We start from the raw sequence: 8,520 nt of genomic DNA on the forward strand, positions 1-8,520 counted from the left end.
GAAACCTTTTGAGTCCACAAACTCCATCAATATATAGGCAGGGCCATAAACAATGTGGAAGTTATCTCCTCCCTTCAGAGAAAGGTACCTCCTTCTCCAATGGCTCCTTCTTTCCACTGGTATCTCACATGAAAGAGATCTTTCTTTCATGTAGGTCATCAAATTACTGATTTTAAATACCTCCACATGGGGTTACTAGTAGACCAGGATTTCTATAATTCAAAATGAGTCCTAGAAAGGTTAACTGTCAAACAAAATTTTAGTAGAAATTCATAATGAAGTTCACAGTTTCGCCAGTTAGTCCCTGAGTGAAGAAAAACCAAAGCAAGGAAGAATACATTTACTTAAAAAAAACTAGCAGGCATATTTACAAGCAACAAGGCATTAAGATTTATTAAACTACATGGTGACTTACAAGATAATTATTCTTAAATAACATTAAAAATTTTATTCTGTTATTTCAGTAACTGTGCTTAGATTAATTCCAGTTACAAATATAAGTTCCAGACTTAAAAGAGGAAGAATAGAAATTAATTTCACAAATTAAAAATCAGGCACCCAGGACAGATGGGTCAAATGGAGCCCCTCATTTGGATCTTTGAGCTCAAGACTTTTCCCCATCAGTCTTCCCAGGTCTTATACACAAGCTCAGCTTACAGAAGAATTGCACACTTAGTTGAACTATGCCTTCCCTTCCAAGGTACCCTTTCCTCCTTTTTGACATCCCTTCCTTGGGGCCCTCATTTACCTCTTAGCTTCTCAAGTACCATCCCACACTGACAGGCATCTCTCTAAGGCTGGCCATCAACAGCGCAGTGCTCCACTCAATTGACTTGCACCTGCCTAATATCAAAATGTTGCTTTTTTCATGTTATAGTCTTTGTTTCCTCATCTAAATAAATTCAATGTCTTGCAGAATCTTTTGCCATACCTCTTAGATAATAATTTGTATTTAACAGAGTCAACCAACAGATAATTCTTTAACCCAAAGGAGTGATTAACTGGGCTCACTTGGCTCATTGATATAGATATTCTGGGGAAAATCTGTTTTTGGTACTCCCTAAAATTACTTCCTTCTGTATAAACATAGTAACCAGTCATAGGAAAAAACAACAAGAGTGCAGAAAAACCACAGTATTATAGAATCTCAATGTAGGAAAAGGTCTTGCAGTTCATCTAGCTTGGTAGTTTCTTTAGGCCAGAAAGTAACTTACTCATCTTCCACAAAAGCTAGCATAACATCTTGTATACAGCAAAAATTCAAGAAATACATGTTGAACCCTTACATAGTTAACCTTGGTCTGATGCACTACTTTACATTTTCCTTATTTCCTGTTTCCAATTCCCCACAGCCATAATCCTTGAGTCTTTGTTATCGTGTGCAGAGCTGGCAGGGGCGGCTCTAAGATGGGACATTTCTAACAGTGATGCAGAAGAGTGACTGTATGTATTTGTCTCTTTCTGATCTTCACTAAAGCTAGAACTGTGCTGACATACACTTAATAGAAGTCATGACAAGTGCAAAATATTAACACCTGGTTATTTTTGTCTGTATTAGTGCCACAACATATTTATAAACAGTGAAGAGATAGGTCACAATTTTGGTTAGCAAGATACTCTCTTCAACAAATGTTGCTGGCAAAACTAGGTGTATATATGTAGAAGAATGAAATTAGATCTACATCTCTCACCATATACAAAAATCAACTCAAGATGGATCAAAGACCTAAGTTTAAGACCTGAGACTATGAAGTTGCTGGAAGAAAATACAGGTGAAACATTCCAAGATGTGTCCAAAGCATAGGCAACAAAAGCAAAACTACACAAAGAGGACTATATCAAACTCGAAAGCTTTGGCACAGCAAAAGAAGCAGCAATAGAGTGAAGAGACATCCAACATAATGGGAAAAAATATTTGCAAACTACCTGTCTGACAAAAGATTAATATCCCAAATACATCAGCAACTAAAAATACTCAACAATAACAAAAAACCAATCCAGTTGAGAAATGGGCCAAGGACTTCAATGGACAGTTCTCAAAAGAAGAAATACAAATGGCCAACAAATGTATGAAAAAAATCCTCAAAATCACTAACTATCAGGGAAATGCAAATCAAAACCACGATGGGATATCACCTCATCCCTTTCAGAATGGCCAAAATCCAAAACACAGAGACAAATGCTGGGGAGGATGTAGACCTGGGGGAACACTTAACACTGTTCGTGAGAGTGTAAATTAGTACAGCCACTGAGGAAAACAGTGTGAAGATTTCGTTAAACAGTGGAAATAGACATGCTGTATGATCTGGCAATCCCACTTCTAGGTATATACCCAAAAGACTTGACCACAAGGTATCAAAGAGATAGCTGAACCACGATGTTTACAGCAGTACCATTCACAATAGCCAAAATTTGCAACTAACCATGGTGTCCATCACCAGATGGATGGCTAAAGGAAATGTGCTTTATATACACAGCAGAATATTATTCAGCTGTATAAAATGAAATTCTACCATTTGTAGCAGAATGGACACAAATGGAGAGCATCATGTTGAGCGAAATAAGCTGGACCCAGAAAGACAAATACCACATGTTCTCCCTTATATTTGGGAGCTAAAATTAAAAAAATGAGCAAAAACAAAGAAATGTCTGTGTCAGTATTGCTACAAATACAGTTTTGTAAAATTTCATTTTATAACTTGGTCAAACCAATGGATAAGAATGTTATACTACTATTGATCTGGGATTACTTTAAATTTTACTATATATGGGTGAAATGGTCATTTCTCCACTCAATTATTGTTTATAGCTATTGTCTTATATACCCATTAAACTGAAGTCTTTTTGCTTTTTACTGTTTAAACCTCCTATTTGGTGAAGTATTCAGCTTTTTTACTGTAATGTAATTTTTTATTTTATTTTATTTATTTTTTTGAATACAGGGGAGAGCGCGAACACAGTCCCCCTGCTACCACAAATTATGCAGTCGAGTTTCCCACATTTGGGGAAACTGCAGGGATCAGCACTCCTGCAGTGCAATGAAAGAGCCTTGCCCTGGGAAAATCACCTGCCTGATCATGGTATCTCCCCTGCCAGGTAAGTATGTAATTTTAAAATGTGTTATCTCAAAAACAAGACAGGAAGGAAGGAAGGAAGGAAGGAAGGAAGGAAGGAAGGAAGGAAGGAAGGAAGGAAGGGAGGGGAGAGAGAGAGAGAAAGAAAGAAAAAAGAGGAAAGAAAGAGAGAGAGAGAGAGAGAGAGGAAGGAAGGAAGGAAGGAAGGAAGGAAGGAAGGAAGGAAGGAAGGAAGGAAGGAAGGAAGGAAGGAAGGAAGGAGGAGAGAGAGAGAGGGAGGGAGGGAGAGAGAAGCAGAGGGAGAGGGAGGGAGGGAGGAGGAAAATGGGTGGGAGCAAAGAAGGAAAGAAGGGGAGGAAGGCAAGGAGGAAGAGAATATCATTATGTTCTTAGAATTGTATCTACAAATCACATTGAGTCTTTTAAAAAACTAAAGGGGATGGTGCTATGGTGTAGTAAGTTAAGCATCTTCCTGCAGCACCAGCATCCTATATGGGTGCCAGTTCGAGTCCTGGCTGCTCCATTTCTGATCCAGCTTCCTGTTGATGGCCTGGGAAAGCAGTAGAAAATGGCCCAAGTGCTTGAGCCCCTGCATCCACATGGAAGACCTGGAAGAAGCTCCTGTCTCCTGGATTTGCATCAGCCCAGCATCAGCAGTTGCAGAAATTTGTGGAGTGAACCAGCGGATAGAAGAACTCTCTGTCTCTCCTTCTCCCTATCTATAACTCTGCCTCTCACACAAATAAATAAACCTTAGAAAAAAATTAAAAATTAAAATTAAAACATTATAAAAATTGCATTCACTTTCTAGATAAATAGCAAAAGATAGTATTTTAATAAGAATCTTTTTCCAAATAAAAATGTATGAATGCTTTGAGAATAAAATACAAAAAATTGGGTAGCAGCCTAATCTGACCAAAATACATCTCCCTAAAGCATTCCCATTGTGAAATAACTCACAAACATAAAGAGTATTTACAGAACAAAAATCTAGAACAATAGTAATAGAAGCAAAATACTCTGTTTTTCAGGTTTTTTAGTTTGATGTTAACACAATGAAATATGGCATTTCTATCTGTGTAATACAATAAATATGGAAAGGTATCCAGTATACAAAGAAAACATAAAAATCCCAAACGATGATTACAAAAATGAAAATTGTGTGCCTTTTGTGTTGAGAGTATATGACCATGTTATCTATATACTATAAAAAAAAAAAAAAAAGTGAAACCAACATTTTGGCATGTCAGAGTGCCAGTTCAAATCCGGGCTGCTCTGCTTCCAATCCAGTTCCACGCTTATGTGCCTGGGAAAGCAATGGACGATGGCCCAATTATTTGGTCCCTTGCCTCCCACCTGGGAGACCTGGATGGAATTCTAAGCTCCTGCCTTCAGCCTGGTCCAGCCCTGGCTCTTGTGGCCATTTGAGACGTGAATCTGATAGGACCTCCATCCTTAGTGAGTTGTAATATGAGAATCGACTGCAAATCTTTTTCTCAAACTGTACTCTTTTTTTTTTTTATCTTTTATTTAATGAATATAAATTTCCAAAGTACGACTCATGGGTTACAATGGCTTCCCCCCCGATACCGTCCCTCCCACCAACAACCCTCCCCTTTCCCACTCCCTCTCCCCTTCCATTCACATCAAGATTCATTTTCGATTATCTTAATATACAGAAGATCAGCTTAGTATACCTTAAGTAAGTATTTCAACATCAAACTGTACTCTATATGTAGTGTATGGGGGGATGCAAACTGTTGAAATCTGTGCTCAACATGGAGTTGGTCCTCTGTGTATATAATCAAACTAAAAATGAACCATAATGAAGAAGGGGATGGGAGAAGGAGAGGGAGGTGGGATGGGAGTCAGGGTGGGAGGGTGGGTATGGGAGAAAGAACCAGTATATCCCTGAAGTTGTGCCTATGAAAAAATGCATTCAATAAATAAAAACTCAAAAAAAAAAAAAGAAGTGAATCTGATAATAGAACATCTCTTTCCCACTCTCTTCCCCACCCCTCCCCATCACTCCATTTTTCAAAAAAATAAATTTAAATTTTTTAAGACTTTTAAATAAAATAAAACTGGTTAACAGTATGCCTAATGAAAAGCCAAGACACTGTGGCAAAAGTTGTTCTACATGAAGGATCTCTGTTGAGTGAGACCCCAGCGGAAAGAAGGGGCCATCAAAGAAGGATGCACTTTTCTCTAAAATGAGGAAAGAACTTCCACTTTGCTTGTGGCCTTGTCTAAATACTGATGGAGTTTGTGGATTCAAAAGGCTTCCAAAGCCTAGGCAGCTCATGGCAACGGCCTTGGGTGGGGGCCGGTGCTGTGGGTTAATCCTCTGCCTGAGGCACCAGCATCCCATATGGGTGCTCATTCTAGTCCCAGCTGCTCCTCTTCCAAACCAGCTCTCTCTATGGCCTGGGAAAACAGTAGAAGAAGGCCCAAGTGCTTGGGCCCCTGCACCCACATGGGAGACTGGGAAGAAGCTCCTGGCTCCTGGCTTCAGATTGGCACAGCTCTGGCCGTTGCGGCCATCTGGGAGTGAACCAACAGAAGGAAGACCTTTCTCTCTGTCTCTACCTCTCACGGTCTGTAACTCTACCTCTCAAATAAATAAATAAATAAATTTTTAAAAAAAAAAAGCCTTGAGTGGTCACTGACATCATACATAAGAGTGTCATTGTTACATTAACAACAGGAGTCCCTGTACACTAACTCCCCATGCAGGATCTCTGTCCTCAATGAGTTGTATTATGAGAGTTAACTGTAAAACTAGTTCTCAAACAGTATTTTGTGTGTGTGTGCATGTGTGCACAAATTGGTGAAATCTTCACTTGATATAGAGTTGGCCTTCTGTGTATAAAGTTAATTGAAAATGAATCTTAGTGAAGAATGGGACTGGGAAGGGGAGAGGGAGGAGGAGGAGGAGTGGCAGTGTGGGTGGGACGGTGGGTACGGTGGGAAGAATAATCATATTCCTAAAGTTGTACTTATGAAACTTGTATTCCTTAAAAAATAAATTTAAAAAAGGAAAAAAATAAAAAAATAAACCAGTATGCCTAGATGGAGGTTTGAAAAACAACTAAATAAAATATTTCTCTGTGTCCCATAAAAGACTCATTATATGGGACCCAGTTCTCATTTCTGAATGTTACAAGTTATGCTAAATGCAGCTAACCAAGAGAAAAATACCTAAATAACTCTCAGAAGTAGCATACATAGATATAACATCTTTGTTGAAATCTCAAATCTTACATTATCTAAAGATTTAAATCACCTTTAAAATAGAATGTATTGAAATTTCAAACTCATATTGTGCTTATCTTTTCTGCAAGTGGATGTGTCACTCCTAGTAACACGGTTGTATCTGATGTCACTTATATTAAATAAGAGCATACAGTCATTTTAGGGATTAATAGAAAAACAGACATCTGCGTGGAACATTTCTCTCATTAGATATTATCAAGTTAGCATATTTTTCCTATTTCTGATTTTATTGCAAAATAAAATGAGCTGATTTTTACCCTAAGTCTCTCTGTAATGTATATTGCCAATAATGCAAATACTGTAGTAGCACATCAGAAGAATCTCATTTTCCTCTAAAAACAGCTATAGACATTAGCCTTGAAGAGATCTCATAACGCAATCAAGAATCAAGATACGACTATATCAAACTGCTATACCAGTTACCACTTATACCAGATATTACTTTAAACATTACTTGAAAATTAAAAGTTATCGTTTTGAAAATCCCAGGCAGAATCATATGGGTCACTAGAATGTTATTTGGCCTCTTCCTATTTTAGTGCCAAAATGAACAAGTTAGAAAAAAATCAATTAGTACAAACTGTCCACTAATAACAGACATAACAACTAGCCAAAATGTGTATTCAAAAGGTGATTCACTTTTTTTTTGTCAGAAATTCACATTTAAGGCAGGTAGGAATATAACTTGGTACTTTTTTGTAGGCTACCTGGTAATATATAGCAAGTTCATTCTCTTTGACCAGTAATTCCACTCCAAAGAATGATCCTAGGTAAATAATCAGAAGTGGAAACAGGGGCTGGTATTGTGGAATAACAGGTTGAGCCGCTGCTTGCAATTCCAACACCCCATTTTGGCACCTGCATCCTGCTAATGTGCCTGAGAAAGTAGCAGATGGCCCAAGTACTTGGATGCCTGCACCCACCTGGAAGACAGGAATGAAGCTCTTGTTTCAGTCTGGCCCAGCCCTGGCCATTGTGGCCATTTGGGGAAGTGAGCCAGTATATGGCAGATCTCTTTATCTCTTCCTCTTTCTCTCTGTAACTCTGCATTTCAAATAAATAAAATAATTTTAAAAAATGAAAACAAATCTTTTATGTATAAAGGTGTGCATAGGAAAAGCACCTGGCTCCTGGCTCCTGCCATCGGATCAGTGCGATGCGCCGGCCGCAGTGCGCCGGCCGCGGCGGCCATTGGAGGGTGAACCAACGGCAAAGGAAGACCTTTCTCTCTGTCTCTCTCTCTCTCTCACTGTCCACTCTGCCTGTCAAAAAAAAAAAAAAAAAAAAAAAGGAGCAGAATAGGAAAAATATCCAAATATCAAAAGAGTTTAGTTTACAAAAACCACATGAAAATAACTAGTGATTACCTTTGGTTACAAGTTATATTTATAGATTTTTTAAAGCTTTTATTTAATGAATGCAAATTTCATAGGTACAACTTTAGGAATATAGTGGTTCTTTCCCCCCATACCCACCCTCCCACCCTGACTCCCATCCCACCTCCTACTCCCTCTCCCATCCCATTCTTCATTAAGATTCATTTTTAATTAACTTTATATATAGAAGACCAACCCTATACTAAGTAAAGATTTCAACAGTTTGCACCCACACACACACACAATGTATAAAGTACTGTTTGAGAAGAAGTTTTGCAGTGAATTCTCATAGTACAACTCATTAAGGACAGAGGTCCTACATGAAGAGTAAGTCCACAGTGACTTCTATTGTTAATTTAACAATTAAAACTCTTATTTATGACGTCAGTGATCACCCGAGGCTATTGACATGAGCTGCCAAGGCTATGGAAGCCTCTTGAGTTCACAAACTCCGTCAGTATTTAGGCAAAGCCATAAGTAAAGTGGAAGTTCTCTCCTCCCTTTAGAGAAAAGTACATCCTTCTTTGATGGCCCCTTCTTTCCACTGGGGTCTCACTCACAGAGATCCTTCATGTAGAACATTTTTACCATACTATCTTGGATTTCCATGCCTGACATGTTCTCATGGGCTTTTAAGCCACATCCAAATGCCTTAAGGGCTGATTCTGAGGTCAGAACATTACTTAAAGTGATTGTCATTCTATGAGTCTGCTGTGTGGACTGCTTCCCATGTTGCGCATTCCCTCCTTTTTAATTCTATCTATTATTATTACCAGGCACTTGATGCTATTTAT

The 8,520-nt window shown here is 38.5% G+C and overlaps 1 non-coding gene across 1 annotated transcript; it reads right to left on the bottom strand.

Annotated features, from left to right (window-relative positions):
• Window positions 1-2,939: 2,939 nt before the first annotated feature.
• On the bottom strand, window positions 2,940-3,104 carry LOC127492890 (U1 spliceosomal RNA). The gene has a single exon (XR_007922718.2). It is a non-coding gene; the product is annotated as a U1 spliceosomal RNA (small nuclear RNA).
• Window positions 3,105-8,520: the final 5,416 nt, after the last annotated feature.

The sequence above is a fragment of the Oryctolagus cuniculus genome, chromosome 14, assembly GCF_964237555.1.
Source record: "Oryctolagus cuniculus chromosome 14, mOryCun1.1, whole genome shotgun sequence".
Lineage (NCBI taxonomy): Eukaryota > Metazoa > Chordata > Mammalia > Lagomorpha > Leporidae > Oryctolagus > Oryctolagus cuniculus.